General features: G+C 32.5%; 1 pseudogene; it reads right to left on the bottom strand.

Annotated features, from left to right (window-relative positions):
* Positions 1-9600: 9600 nt before the first annotated feature.
* LOC149536395 (microtubule-associated protein TORTIFOLIA1-like) lies at positions 9601-13377 on the bottom strand (annotated as a pseudogene).
* Positions 13378-17768: the final 4391 nt, after the last annotated feature.

The following is a 17768-nucleotide window of genomic DNA, read 5'->3' as shown; positions in this document are numbered from 1 at the left end:
CCAGACGAGTCTTCATATTTTAATCTGCCAACTATCATAGTGAACTCCATCACACTTAGGACTTTCTTTTCTAAAGTGAATAGCCGTTGATCTCCTGAAGCTATCAAGCTTTCTCTTCAAGGACTTGATTCTTTGATACCAATTATTAGAAAGTAAAGACCATCAATATAACTGGTTGGGGGAGGGGGTGGGGGAGGGGGGATTTGAATCAATTATCCAACTACAACAATTATTAACCTTATTAATCCTTAACCATTTGAGAAATATAATCAATGATCATAACAAGATACTCATGCACAATAACACCAGATATGTTAACTAAAGAAACCCTTGATCATAGGGAAAACCCTGGTAGGGATGGTATTCATAAAATGATGTACTAATATAAATATTCCTTGTTAGAGGATGAACCTTATTAAGAGTCAATAAAAACATTAAATACATATCAGTCCCCGTTAGGAGACTTTGAATCCATGTTAGGAGTTGTGCCAACCCTGTTGGGACTTGTAGAAGGTAGATAGACCCACTATCCAAATAGCTTTAGGGGAAAGATCACTAAAATCATTGTCCAACTGATCTTTGTATTATTCCTTGTAGAATAATAGAAATGAACTTTACTTATACTTCCTCTTCCTCTTTCCTATTAACTAAATTACTCTTCTTCTTCTTATCTTGATACCAGATCACCAATTTTGCATCCAATAATCCCTTGGATCACTTATTCACATTTACCAAATGCTTTGCTCTTGTTTGCACACTTTGCACTTCATCAACATGCACCACACACTTTACCAAAGGAAAATAACCTTCTTTTATACCGTGTCTTGAAAATAATTCCTTGAGTTAGCCTTGAGGGTTTCCCAATGAATTATAATAGGACCATACTAATATAATTAATTATTTTGCAATTACACAACATTTTCATCTCACAATCTTTACAACTTCTTACATGTGTGACTAATTCTTGCCAAGAAGAAAGGAAAACATGTGAAGAGTGAAAGTGATAGTTCTGATGAACTTGGAGCCCTCATCACAAAAAGGTTTGGAAGAGGAAGAAGTAAATACAAAGGTAAATTATCTATCTTTTTTTTTTTCATGCAACAAAGTTGGTCATATTGCTACTAGATGTCCAGACAGAGAAGACGATGATGAAAAGAAGGAAAGCAAGTACAAAGGAAGAAGTGATGACAAAGACTATAGAAGAAGAAAGGATGAAAAAGGTAAGAAATATTGTTATATTATTGAACAAAATACTAATAATGAATCTGAGAGTAATGATGATGAAGTTGTCTATGTTGCCATGAACAAGAGTTTGATGAAGATGAGAAAACTGCATTAATTTCCTATGTGAACAAAAGTGATAGATGGATAATTGATAGTGGATGTTCCAATCATATGATAGGTGATAAAGAAAAACTTGAATATATTGGTCCATACAATGGAGGATGTGTTAAATTTGATAATGATATACCATGTGTTATAAAAGGTAAAGGCACTATTCAACTGATTGACAAGATAACATGCAAAAATGTTTACTAGATTGAAGGACTTAACTACAATTTGTTGATCGTTTCATAGTTAAAAAAATTAGGTTGCAAAGTTGAATTTCATAATAGGAAGGCCAAGGTACATGATGGTGATGGTAAGCTAATTTGAACTAGCAAGAAGACAAGAGGTAACTTATTCTATCTAGACCTATCAGAAGAGACATGTACGTTTGCACAACAAGAAGATGTTTGGTTATGACACAAAAGATTATGTCATGTGAACTTTGACAATTTGGAAATATCAATAAGATGAATAAAGTAAGAGGATTTCCTAAACTAAAGAACCCTGACAATGCTATGAGTAAACAATGTCAATTGGGAAAGAGGACCAAGTCTAGTTTTAACAGCAAAACATATATTGCTACTAATATTTTGGAATTGGTTCATACTAACCTAAGTGGACCCATTGGTGTTAAAAGTTACTGTGGAGATCAATATTTCATTCTACTTGTGGATGACTACTCTAGAATGATGATTGTAATGTTTCTTAAAGCTAAATTTGATGCCTTTTAGTTATTCAAGTGGTATTTAGCTAGAGTTGAAAAAGAAATAGGGAAGAGCCTTAAAGTGTTTGAGATCTGACTGAGGTGGTGAATTAATTTTACATGAGTTCAACACATTCTAAAATGATAGAGGAATTAAAAGCCATATTTTAGTACCAAGGACCCCTCCTCAAAATGGAATAGCTAAAAGAAGGAACATGTCAATTATGGTATCTGCTAGAACACTGATGATGGCGAAAGGTGTATCACAAAAATATTAGAAAGAAGCGGTTAGTATTGCTATCTATACCCTAAACATAGTTCAAGTCAAAAAAGGTACAAATGCTACACCTTATGGAATATGACATGGTTATGCTCTCAATGTTAAATATTTAAAATTTTTTGGAAGTAAACATTATATATTGAAAGATAACAGAGATGGAAAACTTGATGCAAAAAGTGACAAAGGCATATTCCTAGGTTATTCCACAAAAATAAAGCTTATAAGTGTTTAAATTCTAACACTAACAAAGTTGTGGAAAGTGGAAATGTGAGAATTGATGAGATTGTAGAAAAAGGTGATGCTTCATGCAATGAAGAACTCAAAGACTATAGTACATTCATCTATGTGGATGATGATGCTCCCAACACTCAAAATGAATAGACAAATCAAGCTACAAGTTCCCATTAGACATGAAATGATGGAGTGAAAATACAAATTTCCAAACAATAGAGATTGTTTGTCAAGCAACAAATTATGAATGTTGAGTCACAAATAGACAATGTTGACCATCAGACACTGAATGTCAAGCATTTAAACATGAACCGGAACCTAAACAAAGAAGAGGAAATGAACCTAAGATTATTTTTCCAGATGAACCTAAAGAAGAGCCAAGAAGAAAGCTACCTGTATTAGCAAAATATGTGAGAAGACATCATAAACTTGATCAAATAATTGGAGATGTTGAATCAAGTGTTATGACAAGGAGAAAACTCAAAGGTGACATGTGCTTATTATGTGATTTCGAGCCTAAATCAATAAAAGATGCTTTAGATAATGAAGATTGGATACATGTTATGAACAAAGAAATTAACTAGATTGAAAAGAACAATACTTGGACTTTAGTACCAAGACCTAAAGACAAAATTGTCATTGGGACAAAGTGGGTTTTCAGAAACAAACTCAATGAAAATGGTGAAGTAATAAGAAACAAAGAAAGATTGGTATGCAAGGATTGTGTAGAAGCAGTTGACTATGGAGAAACTTTTTCTCCTATGGCTAGACTTGAAGGAGTCAAAACTCTGCTTGCATACTCATCTTACAAGAACTTTAAGGTATATCAGATGGATGTCAAATCTGCATTTCTGAATGGTATACTAGAGGAAGAACTATACATTGAACAACCTGAAGGATTTGTAGATCTAGATAAGAGGAACATGGTATGTAAACTAAACAAAGCTCTTTATGGATTAAGGAAAGTACCAAGAGCATGGTATGAAAGGTTACATAACTATTTAGTGAAAATTGGTTTTGAAAGAACAAATGGTAACAACAATCTATACTTGAAAAATGGAAAGAATAATGAAATATTGTTACCTAAGATATTTGTTGATGATATCATTGGTTGGTCTACTAAATAACTCAGTAATAAAGGATTGGACATTTGTTCACATTGACTCTATGATTAGACAAAATCATGTAGTTTCCTAAGAATAAAATACTAACGTCATGTTATTTTGTCAACCCAAGAGCACAAAATTGAGAGGGTGGTTGTAAAGTATATGCCATGATTCCTCTTTAATTCATTACAACTAAAATAGAAAATAAATTCAGAAGGAAACCAAGCTAGAAACTGAAACAACATCTTGTCTTAAAGCTTAGAGTAATGCTATAAACAAAAAGTCTATCTATGCACCTATGTTGTAGGAACAGTTCAATGATTATGTTATCAATGGCTATAGGAACAACAAAAGTCTACTTTGCAAAGAAACAAACAAGGAAATGAAATCTATTCTAAAAAAATAATTCACTCACCAACTGGGCCCCCTTGGAAGAGTGATCAGAAAAGACGATCAAGACAGAAGGTGGAAACTTGAACTTTGTATTCTATTAATTCATACTAAGATATTACATCTAATTTAAAACAAGATTATACACTATTGATATGAACAAACAATCTACTATATCTTCTTCCTAGTAAAAACTTCTTTTAAAGCTACAACGAGCATTATGTAAAGGAAAACTATAACAACTTCCTACTTCTACGGTCACTCCATCAATGAGGATCAATTATAGAGCGTAAAGTTTACAAAAAAAATATCATTAACTATGATTTAACTCCTTCAAGAATATAGTAGGTTGAGGAAGTTATATTCCCACGCTACCATAACAGAAATCACACAATAATCTACTTGTTGCAATGATTCATCAATTTGGTCGGCTTCAACTTAGCATTAAAATGCTGACTTTGAATATGTGCAGCAAGTACCTACAAAACATTAAACACAACACTACTAAATTTGACCTCATTTTTCTACCAAAATTTTTGACCATCAATAAAAAAGGTTTAGGTTGCTCGGATTGTAGAAGGAATTATTTTTTATTTTTTTAAACTAAGCCTGTGTTGATCAAAATTTTAACCAACACATGCTTAACTTTAAAATGAAAAATCATTTTTGATTTCATTAATGTTTGATGGAGTGCACGAAGAGCTAAAGCATGGTGTAAGGGTTTTCATTTGCATTATTTTCTTCTATGTGAATTTTTCTAAGATATTCAGAATCTCTACACTTGAATCCTCAGCATACTTACCAGTATCCTACGTTGATTTGATTAGTATAATAGGTTACTAAAGTCTTACCTATGTATCTTCTTCAATTGTTTAATTTTGATTTGTGCAACCAATGCTCCATCATAAAGATTCAGAGAGGATGCCATTTCAGATTGGTTTAGAGGATCTAGATTGACTTGTTCGCGAGCCAATTTCAATGAACATCATTACCGAAGAATAGAAATAAAAATCTCTATTTGGACACCCTCGATTACCAAACTGGGTATATGTTTCAATGCCTCATAAATTTGAGCTCCTCAATTATCGATCTAAAATGAGGTGGGTATAGTATTTTCTCTCTAAAAGTTCATTATGTGTAATACATACATGTTTTTGATCTATCTTGGTGAAGGAGGATCTATGTATGGATCTGCCCATGCCGCCCCCTATCGGTATATGGTCCTATTTATCTTGGTGGGGGTAGAATTGCTACTTATTACTCTGCTAGAGAATCTACATCTAGATCTCCATTTGGATAAAGTGGTTCAACCTCTGTAGGTTATGGATCTCAGAACATGCAATGAACATCACTTATGGGAACAAATGGCCTAGAATTTTATGGGCGATTGGTGCCTCGACTAAAATATGGTAAAGCAAAGGTCATGGGCCCTACTATTCTAAGGGCCATGAGTAATTATGCTCTAGGTTAGGGGTCCATTCCTTACCCAACACTTTGATAACACTTGGATGCAAATGATAGAGGGTCGAATCTAGTGGGGTCTACAATAGAAATTCCATATTATAAAGTAGCATGATGCATATATGTTATTCTTATTCAATTCAAATATTTCAGAACCTTAGATATTTTAATACAATAAAAATTACATTTAGGGTTTAAATTTTTTATGGTTAACTATTTGTATTTTCCTATAATTTACAATCTCTAAGATTTCAAGGCCTTTATTGATGATTCAGAAAGCAATGTTTGTGGGCATTCAAATCCTTAAATAATATCGAGTTTAATCCCCTCAGCACAAATACTTGTAGAGAAAGTGTTAAATCAGATGTATTTTATTAGTGGGGTGAATCAAGGAAAGTAGAAGTTGAGGGAAAGGCTAGGAATTTGATGCCCCTTCAAGTATCAATTTTTAGGGGAGATTTAACAAATAAAAAGATTAGAGGTAAAACCCATGAAGATGTTTCATAGTCAAAGTAACATGCTTCTTGTAGAGAGATCTCATATAATAGCAATCTTCCCAAACATATAATTGAAGAGAATACATGCATTTCCTTACAAGATGCTCATCAGAAGAAAAGTAAGCGACAGTTAGGAGTATAGGAACAACTAGCTTTACAACTACAAGAAGATATGAATCTATTCACATATGATGTATGAATCTAATTTTTTGCATGTTGTTTATGAAAAATTATTTTCCTAATGGCCACTTGGCTACCCAACTGAATTGGGGGCAATAATCTGCAGCTAGGGGCCCTGTATAAGCCAGTCAATCCTCCAATTTTTCCAGGTCTTACAGCAGCTGACTCACCTGATCTTCCAATCAAATTCAACATGAATTACTTTTCAAACCATAAGGGTACTAATCAATTCATTATGCATTATATGTTTTAGGTTTTTTGTTAATGGGAATTCTTACTAATGGTTGTATATGATAAACACCCTGTAGTGGTTTGTAGGTTTCTTCTATTATGATAAACACTATATGGTTAGGGTCAAGTCATCAAATGTAGGATTTGTGTTATGGTACATATTGACTGACTAGTTAGTAATCTTGCAACACAGATCTTGGATGAAACATGTTTTTCTAAAAAGGGTACTTTCTTTTTGATGTAAAGGTTGTTGATTGCTGCATATGTAGTGTCCCAAATTTAGTTCTTCGGTTTGCTTTTGTAGAGTTTCATAATGAAGGTGAGTCCCACATTTTTTTTTTAATACAATTCAATTTAATTGGTTGTGTGCATGGGCAAATTTACATTCATTGGGATTGTAATTTGAATGCAATATTGCTCTGCTTGTTTGTGTTTGTAGAGGGTGCAAGAAGAGCTTTGAGCCTTGCAGTAACCATGCTAGGATATTATCCTATCAGGATCCTTCCTTCAAGGACTACAATTCTTCCAGTTAACCCTACATATCTTCCAAAAGTGAGCTATGTGATCAATCCTTTTTATTTTTATATATAAAAAGCACAAAATTATGTGGTAGCAGTCAGGGTGGAATTAATTTTAATTTTCTAGTTGGTGCATATACCTATAATATTTTTGTGATGCAAATGAATCTAAATGACCGCGAGGATGCATTTTAGCTATAGTTTAGTGGATTTCATTTGTTTTAATTTCTATCTGTAGTTTGAAGATGAGTAGGAGATGTGTACTCACACAATATACTGTACAAACATTGACAAAAAGGTGAGTTTTAGTGATTCAGTGACATTTAGTGTGTGATATATAAGTCAAAGTTGCATTGAAATGTGTCATTTTGATACTGTTATAATAGTTGTGTGGATTACTAGTTAATTGTAGGTTCTCAATTGCTTTGCAGGTTTCTGAAGCAGACATACAAATGTTTTTTGAATCACTTTGTGGTGAGGTGGGTGCCAGGACAACGTCCTTCTCTTGTTTATTCGATAATTTTGAGAAAAATTTCAACTTGGTTGATGATTGTTTTTTAAGCCTACATTCAGGTTTCTTGTTTAAGACTACTTGGGGATTCAGTTCATTCAACGCGTATTGCATTTGTTGAATTTGTAATGGTAAGTAATCGTTGAGTATTTTGAATTTATGTATGCTCTGCACTAGGAAAAAATATGTGTGACTATTACCTACTTCCAATTTTAAGGTTAACTTATTAAAATTTATAGGCATTAAGATTATAAGTTCATCAATACATTGGTTGCTTTCCAAGTTTTACCTATTTGATAATATTTAATTATTGTTTAGTTTAAATATGTACGTGCTAATTACATAACACATTAATGGTGGAATCACCCTTTTCAAATTAGGGACAAATTCAATATAAACTAGCTTATATATCTTTTAAAAATCTCTATCAAATGTCTACATATGTAAGAAATTGATAAAATAAGTATACATATGTAATATCAATAATTAATCATAATACCAATTAGTAACCATAATTAAAAATCATATTTACAATTAAAAATTATTATTTGAACTAAAAATAATTAAATCGATATAAATAATTCTTTTATAAAATTTGTGGCTTTGGCTCTAATCAAATTTTATTTTCAAGGTAGTAAATAGCTCCCTTCAATCTGCCTTTGGTCACTTAGGCCTGCCAGGTGGTGGGCACATATGCATGCCTTCCTTGAACCAAGGAGCGCAGGAAAAAGTGACATGGTTGCTTTGTTTATGGATGGATGCTTATTGCTACCTCTTGCATGAAACCCAAGCTATTTTGGCGAGGAAATGACAATTGTTGAGCTTAGGGTTTTAACAAGTTTAAGGCATAATATTGTAGAAACTGTTAAATGTTATTATTTGTATGTTGTTATTATCTAGAGCATTACCTTATGTGCCACTGTAGCATGATGCAAATGGTGAACAAAATCTGCAAACTCTGTAACATCACAAGGAGAATCATAGTGAGAAAGGACAAGATGCTATATTATCAGGAAGCCTTGCATACAATATCCCAAAATATGGGTGGACTAGTGTTGTTATAAAATGTTTGGTAAGAGTAATGCTTGAATACTATCTTAGAGACAAGCTATTGAGATTATACAGGGCACAAATCCTGTTTGAGTTAAAAATGAACCACTTGACAAAATTAGATGTCATTTATAGAGTTAAATAAACATGAGTTGGAATAGTGAGATAAACATTAGCTAGATTAGTGTTTGTGTAACCAATACAATTTTTATAATGAAGTTAAAAGGTGAACTTCTATAATAGTGTTGGAGATGACAAATTTTTTGCAAAAAGGATATTGTGATAGAGGAGTAACACCAATTTCTGCAAATGTTTAGGTACAACAATTATCATGATAATGTAGTTTTTTGAGTCAATTTCATTGACCCATGTTTCATGAGTAGTGTTTTTTGACAAATATCCTTCTTAATATTCAAATTCTCCATCAACTGCTCTCTCAAGATTCCACAAAAAATTATTTATGCATTCTCCTTCAACATCCTAAGGCATTGTATAGTGGTAGTAGAAATAGAATTTATTCTACTTCTTTTGTAAACTTTGTAGCCAAGTACCGTAGATGAAAATTTTATATCTTCCTGCTTAATATCTTCTACTATCATAGCTCTTCAATCCCATTTCAATTTTGTCAATTGTGTAACCAAATCTTTGTATCTTTGTATCTTTGTATCTTGATCCATGATCTAGATATGAACCTCTACTATCTTTTGATTTAGCAAATGAACTTTTATCGTAACATCTTCCCGCTTCATATCTTCTACTGTCATAGCTCTTCAATCCCATTCTAAACTACATGCTTACTAATGAAGAATTATTTACAACTCAATAGTGAAACACATCCACATATTTGATCTAGCAAGTAGTTCTCCATCTCTTATAATCTGATAGAAAATTTTACTAGGCTGCTAAATTGCTTACGAAATCTCAAAATTTTCATGAAATAGTAGACTGGTGTCTATGACAAAGGAACAACATACTCTTTGGTGGAAGTGAGTGTTCAATTGGAACATTTACATGCCTAAAGAAGGTAACATAGAGAAGCTCTCGACTCATTTTTTGTCAATCTCCATCGGAAGAAAGAGTAGTGTTGACACGAATTTTTTTCTACTCCTTTGATTACCTGCCTTTCAATGAGTCCACCATCCCAAGAATGGACAACTTGGATGCACTCTAAGCAATGAAGTTTCTATTTGAAGAATTAGAAGAATGCTTTGATGAAGCCTCTTGTAAGGCAGATAACATGTTTTTCTTTACATCAAGAGAGAGGCCCAGATAATCTGATCCATTGCTTGCAGTCAAGTCAACAACCTGAGCATCAAGAAAAAATGTAATATAAATGAAATAATATAAGAAACTTATATCAGTTATTTCTTTCAAAATGGTTCTTTGGTTTGGATACTTGTGCAAAAACTTGGAGAAAAGAAAATTAAATGTTGTACACAAAAGATATCCTAGATTCAAAACAAAAATTAGTGAACCCCACCATTGATCTAGACTAGTCTCTATGACAATCATGCAAATGTTGAAGGATATAATATTTAAAAAGACCTCTTACAATTTCCTAATAACAAAGAGATGGGGGATGACATGTAAATGATGCAGTCATAGTAATTGTTTTAAGGGACTACACCAATATAATCTTCGAAATTAATGAAAAATCGTAACCCTTAGCTAAAGAAATAAACTATAATTATCATTATACCAAAACAAAAGAATACACATCCTATTAATATAGGTTCATTGGATAAATCACCTATTGAATCCAGGGGATTACTGAACCCAAGAATTTTTGCTTCAACAAGAAATGTTTAAGAGCTTGCATCATTTCCAAAATGGTTCCTTTAAATAAATGTTCTAGCACAGGACCAGTCTGATTCATAAGCCTAATCAACAAGAGATCATCCCCAATGCAAAGGACCTCACCAAATGCTGACTCCACATCCCCTTTCCATAGAAATTCTACCAACCGTGTCCAAACACTCCAAAAACTGTCACTACCCTGACCTATCTTGCTATTCAATAAATTGTTAGTGGCTTTTGGCCATGAATTTTCTTTCACAGAATCACACACCTCTATTTTTGCATCCTTTCTTGCAACTTGCATACTAGAGAAATTAATAGCTTCATCTTCTGATACTTGCAATGTGCTCCTTACTGAGGGACCCTCATTAGACCTATTTCTATCTCGTGCTTTGGTAAATATTTGATTTCCTTCCAATTTTTCCAATATAGACCTCTAAGTGTCATTTGAAATAAACTCAGTGGTCGCCCTCTTTGATGTTCCCCAGACATCTGCCAAGGGATTCACCATAAAACCACCCTGCAAGCCTTTGAACTTCCTATCCCATATGTCAATCCCCATTTCAACTCTGTATGATGCACCTCTTCTAGATCTACTCATTGATGATCCCTCAGATGCGACAAGTTGTGCAGGTGGGTATCTATCTTCATTTTTCTTCCAAAATTTGGAGCTTAAAAGCACAAAACCAGGGAATTTACAATAAGTATCCCTTCCATCTTCAACAGTAGCATTCCTACCAGATGATAAAGAAAGATCCTGAGCCATTTCATCTACATTTCTTTCTAAACCATGTACACTTTGTTCTAGAGAATGCAACCCATCTTGTGAGCTTCCCATAAACATCTGAAAACATAACAATTAAAAATAAAATTTAAGTTTTTAACTATCTAGAAATAAAATGAAAGCAACTACAAATAATGAAATTATTAAGCACATTTCAAACTTTATTCTTAGTTAATTTTTGATCTATCATTTGTGTCCGTACTTCACAATGCCCCCAGAAAGTTTTAAATTCCATCTAGGCATGCATAAAATCAACTAACAGGCTAGATCAACAATGAATACAACTTATGCTTGGTCCTACTATCCATTATAGTCTATATAAAATTATCTGATAAAAGGATAAACATATTGCTTAAAAAATGCCCAGAGAAAAGCAGAGAGTGAAAATAATTAGAGCAACACTTGAACACTCATCATGTAGCCTCTATTAAATGAACATCATCTAGCGGGCTAAATTCTACTTAGAACATAAGAGCCCATATAAATATAATATCTTTAGATTTAGGCTTTAGCACATTACTAAGGAACATATCAAAGCTTGTTGACAAAGACATTCTAGGGCAATTATAACTTGCAAGCATCATGATTACCATTTACAGGCACAAACAAAGTACTCCCATGGGAACATGTGTATTAGTTCTTGCTTAAGACATATCTTCATCATGATTTCTTAACACAAAACCACAAAAATATTAAGCTTGAAGAAACATGGGTACTAAGATTAAAAAATGGCCTCTTCATCATTATTTCTCACCTAGATGCAGTGAGTGTAGTGTTCATTTCATTTTCATGAGAGATGGATTCTTGTGAACTAGGACTCATGAAACATGGGTCAATGAATTTGACTCAAAACCTACATAGTTCAATCCTAGAAGCAAAAATTAAGTTTACCAACCAAAGTTATCAAGAAGTCTAAAGAACTGACATAATCAAAAGAGTTGTTGGCACTTTAAAATTTGGACAGTTTCCAGATACATTTTTTTCAAGAAGTACTAGCTAGTTTTAAAGTCAATAGTAACTTAGGGAGAAACTAGGGTAGCCTTCTTCTACAAATCATTTTTGTCTCTTCAGGAGTTAACATAAAATTGTTCTTATTCCCTGTATGTTGCAAATATTCTTAATTCACTTTGATTTTCCATGCACCTGCACTAATATCTTAGTGATCCTTTGAATTTTGCAATATCTATTAAAAAAATTTAAGCCTTACCCATGGAGTTGTGCTGTAAGTTTTCCAAATCCTCAAGAAACAAAAGGAACATTTTTACTATGTTGGACTTGGGAATGATTCTATGACAATAGAAATTACAAGCACCTGACTAACTTTGAAATTTATCATAAGAGCTTTTAGCCTTTTACTAAGATGGGTGAGAAGATAATAGGATTGTTGTCATTAACAAACAACTGAACAAGTAGTTAAACTAGCAATAGTGACCAGAAACACTTATGACAAATTAGAAGCTCTGAGGTTGTACTCAAAAAAAAATGGCTAGAATCTAAAATGAGAAACTTGAATATTAATAACAAAACATTGCACTTTGCTTTCTACTAAATATATGATTTGTAATAGAGATGAATGGATCATTATTAAAAAACATAAAAAGAAATAGATTGCACACACTCAAACTGCATGGTATTTATTTCTCATACATGTCAATTGAAGGGCATCTCAGGAGCAATACCTAATAGCTAATCTTAAAAGAATTCTAACTAACAAGTTTGTTATGAAATTGACTATAAACTCATATGTCTTTAGCTCTTCTAATTCAAAACAATGGGATATTTTGCAAACCTAAAAGGATCAAGATTTCGGCAAGTTACCTTCATAAATTCCAACAAGCTAGATTGTTGATTTTCAATCTAAAAAAGTTGTTCCCTAATCATAGAAAATTCATTTGGATCATGGCCATTGCACTAGATCTTAAAACTATTTCCACATACATTGCTTGTGTTTTGGTTCTCATTAGGAATAGTCTCAACAATGGGTTTCAAATCTAAATGTTGGTCAGTCACAACACATTTGGTGTCACAATTTGAGTGTCTAGGGGCTTCCAATTTTTCCACTATCTCTGTAACTTGATCCATGATCTAGATCTAAACCTCTCTTATCTTTCAATTTAGCAAATGAACTTTTACCGTAACATCTTCCTACTTAATATCTTCTATTGTCATAGCTCTTCAATCCCATTTCAATTTTGTCAATTATGTAGCCAAATATTTCTTAGTAATCCTTAGAGTAGATACATCACCTCATGCATTGAAGCTTGTGACTGCTTTTAAAACCTTCTTAGTAATCTTGCCTGGTTTGTCATTAAGCTAGAAAAATTGATCATGAATTCTACTCAATATGATTCATATCTAGTCAAGTTCAATGAAAAATTGAAAATGTTAACATACTATGCTAATTTTATCTCTCCTACTTTCCTGTACTCATCTTTCAAAGTTCCTTTCACATATGATGACTCATATTACCTACGAATATTTGTATCTCCTAATTTCTTGACATTCTTTTAAACTGTAGAATTTTTAATTTGTGTGTTAATATATCCTAGTAATTGACATGGAACTTGGGCTAGAGATGGACTGATTTACTAAGAAGATTTGAATGTGTTAAAAAAGGCTAAGCCAAAATTGGGAAAAGACTCAGCTTCTTAAAAAGAGTTCTATTCAAGCTATTTTTTGGTTGACTCCCTTGCTCGAGTTTGCCCAAAGTTGGAGAGTTTAGCCGAAGTTGGAGGTATGCCATCAAAACCTGGAGAGGCAGTCCATTCCAAGTCATTTTGTTTCACTTTCCACTTTGTCTTTATGGTTTTCTTAGAGAGAGTCTAATTACTATAGTTCTAATGTAGTTGTTAAGAAATCAGGGATGCAGTTAAGAAATAGATTGGAGGTTGTTTCTAATATCCAACAAATAGCTTGAATACATGTCAATATATTGCTTTAGGAAGATATTAAATGTGTGATTTGATTCAACTTTTGGCTACCTAAGTCATGGATGTTGTGTTTTTCTATAGAATGCCTTGTATATTAGTTGCCATGTTTGTCATAAACCAAGTTAAATGTTTTTATTATCTGCAGGGAACATTACTTAAATCTATTAAATCATACTTTCTGTTGATGTAGGCAAAGAGTGCCATACTTGCATTAAATTGTAGTGGTGCAATTTTGCATATAGTTAATGGTGCTTTGAAATCCCTTGGACTGGGTGTTCTTGATGGTTTTTTTGCAAGTTTTTCTATGATCATTGTTAGTGAGGTAGTATTATATTTTTGAGCATTTTGCTTTTAAATTGAATTCACTGGGATCATTGCACCATAATTGCTTCTTGTAGTATGACTTTTAAGACTTCTAGTATGTTGATTACATGTTTTTTTCCTACAAGATTGGAGATGAGACTTTTATTATTGCACTCACGGAAATTTTTCATCCAAAGTCCATTGTCTTGTCTGGTGCTCTTAGTGCACTTATTGTTATGACTATAAGTAAGACAATTACTCTAGCATTGTTAATTTCTGGCTTCAGTTTTGGAATACAATGTTCTTAATGGAAGTGATTTTGGTAAAGACATCTTTGTCTCATTCATATGGGGTCAGGCTTGAGCAAATATTGAACTGATTTAATTTGTATGATGCTATGAGTGAAGGTGCTATCAACTAGATTAGGGCAAATAGTTCTAAATTTGATCTCAAGGAAGCACACAAATAGTGCTGCTACAGGTAGGGAAGTGTACATACTATTCTAATGAGATACTATTCGACTTTCTTTTTGCATAGAGCATTTAAAATATTTTATCATATCAAAATTTCTTAATGCTTTGAATTACAACCTCACCATGTCCAGAGATCTGTGATACTTAGTTCTCTATTGGTTGTTTGATTTCATACTTTGTGTTCCTTACTTATTTGATATTTCCTTCAGAAAGCTTAAGACACCTATGTCTTGTGGTATTCATCATTTTCCATTTGAATGCAATGAGTGTTAGAGGATCACAAATATAATCATAGAGGAAACATTTTCTATCAAATGTAGAAATGAAACTAGAGTTAGAAATTGGTTAGGATGCTTTTGTGACTACAATTTTTGACTGATTTATGATCTTAAACAAATTAAGAAAGATAATTGTTGGATTCACATTCTTTCTCAAAATATATAATAATAGTTAGTAAAGATGATAAATATGTATTACTATTATATAAATTTCCTACCAAAAACACTATACAAGATTATGTGCATGCACTCAAAGCTCTATGGGTCTATGGAACACTCCAAGCTATCTAGATTTTTTTCTACACCTTATATGTAAAGAATATTGTGCACTAAGTATTCATTTGTCTGTATTTTGAGCATTCCACTAGTCTTTCTTGAGTATTCTTTGCTCTCTATTGTTCCTCATCATATCTAGCTCCATGCACTAGTATTACACACTTGCAAAAGCAACTATATTATCATATTGATTGCAGATTTATTTTTAAATATTATCATTAGGGGAGGGCACCTCAGAAATATCCCCTCTTTGAGGAACACATCCTAGGAGAGGAGATGGCATTTCCTTGGCATAATGGCCTTCTGAGGATCCCCTCCTCTTAGAAATGACAAGATAGGGATCATGTATCCCTATGGAACACTACTATCAAGGTTACCTAAATTGGTAAAATTGCAAGGAATTTTAGTAGTTACCAGTAGCATTCCTATAAATATTAAGGCTGGGTATATCTAAGATGAGGAATTATGAGTGTTGGTTATGGGAGAGTCAATAACCTCTACCCATACATTAAAATATGGAGTACTATTTTATGACAATCAAGTAGTGATATTGTCTAAATTTGATAGTAAAAATGATCCTCTAACTGTAAAAATGAGCTTCCATAGTTGGAAGCATTGAGAGTATTAGATCATTTGTCATTTCCTCTATTTATAAATAATTATCTCAATAATAGGTCACAAACAAGTTAACAAAAATGTTTGTGTTTTGCAAACTTTATTTTTTAGCCTGATTCTCATATTAAGTAACTATATGCCTTGAAATGAGAATTAGAGTAAAAGATATTAGTTAGATACAGGGAGTTTTTTTGGATTAGATGCCACAAATTAAGTTTATCACTTCCATCAAACCCTCATGAGACTTGCACCTACCTTGGGGTTTCCCACTACTAGAAGTGGATAGGGTAATAGACCCAATTTATTCAATTGTAACAACAAATAATACATTAAACAATGTAGGTGTCACATAAGGGATTGAACCTAGGTCTCCAACATGAAAACCCATGACTTAAACTATTGTACTAAACCCATTTGACTTATACTACAAGTATTAAACTAATAGTTGATATGGATTTGCTTAAGCTCCTGACAGAATGCCCTACTATATTGTTTTTGGATTGTGCAAAACACAATGGATTTTTACAAAAAAAATATCAATTGTTCTTCATGATCTTCATCTCCATTTCTGTAAAACTACAAAAAATTGGTAAAAAAAGTGTATTTTGCACAGTTGAATTTTTTTCCAATTTTTCTAACCCAAGACTCCCATATGAGAGGCTAACTATTTACCATTGGTGGATGTTATCTAAATCAAACAAATATCAACTATATAAACCTTATATCTAGACTACTTCAGATAATGGAGATAAATTTATATAAACAATTATATCTATTATGTCAATTTCAGTAATATCAATAATGCTCTTAGAATAACAGAATCAAATTTAGGATGGCAAGAAGTTTGATATGTTTTTGATTCTTTTCTTTATGCATAAATTTCCATTTGTTCCATGCTATATCAAGTAATTGTTTCTTATCCAAGCCATTTAATTTGCAACCTTTTAAATCTCTACAAAGATAAAGTTGGAGCAGGAGAATTTTTCTTCTCAAAGGTGTCCTCTGATTGTAAAGCATCCATTCCATTGTCTTTGAATGGACACTTTACAATCAGAGGACACCTTTGAGAAGAAAAATTCTCCTGCTCCAACTTTATCTTTGTAGAGATTTAAAAGGTTGGATAAGAAACAATTGCTTGATACAGCATAAAAAAAAATTCGACCAAACATTGGTGGAAATTTTGACCAATTCTTGATAGTTTTCTACCAAGACTTGGTTAAAATTTCCACCAATTATAAAAAAAAAAATTTGACCAAACATTGGTGGAAATTTTGACCAATTCTTGATAATTTTCTACCAAGAATTGGTCAAAATTTCCACCAATTCTAAAAAAAATTCAACCAAACATTGGTGGAAATTTCAACCAGTAATGACAAATCAGAGCTAACAAAAATTAAATTTTTTTTACGAATGTATTGGTCAAAATTTTGACCAACTTGCAAGTTGGTCAAAATTTTGACAAGAAAATTTACCACAAACTGCTTGGTCAAAATTTCGACTAACCTGGGTTGAAATTTTGACAAAAAATCATAAAAAATTGAGTTCAAATTTACTAGTGCAACAACTTCCACATACATACATATATATACATATACATATACATATACATATACATACATACATACATACATACACACACATATATATATACACACATATACATATACATACATATACATACACACACACACACACACACACACACACACACACACACACACACACACACACACACACACACACATATATATATGTATATGTATATATGTATGTATGTATGTATGTATGTGTGTGTGTGTGTGTGTATGTATGTATATATATGTAT

This window comes from Cupressus sempervirens, chromosome 10 (assembly GCF_028749045.1).
Source record: "Cupressus sempervirens isolate cs-2001-9-10 chromosome 10, ASM2874904v1, whole genome shotgun sequence".
Classification (NCBI taxonomy): domain Eukaryota; kingdom Viridiplantae; phylum Streptophyta; class Pinopsida; order Cupressales; family Cupressaceae; genus Cupressus; species Cupressus sempervirens.
The sequence above is the reverse complement of the archived record's forward strand: the minus strand, read 5'-3'. Positions and strand labels throughout refer to the sequence as shown.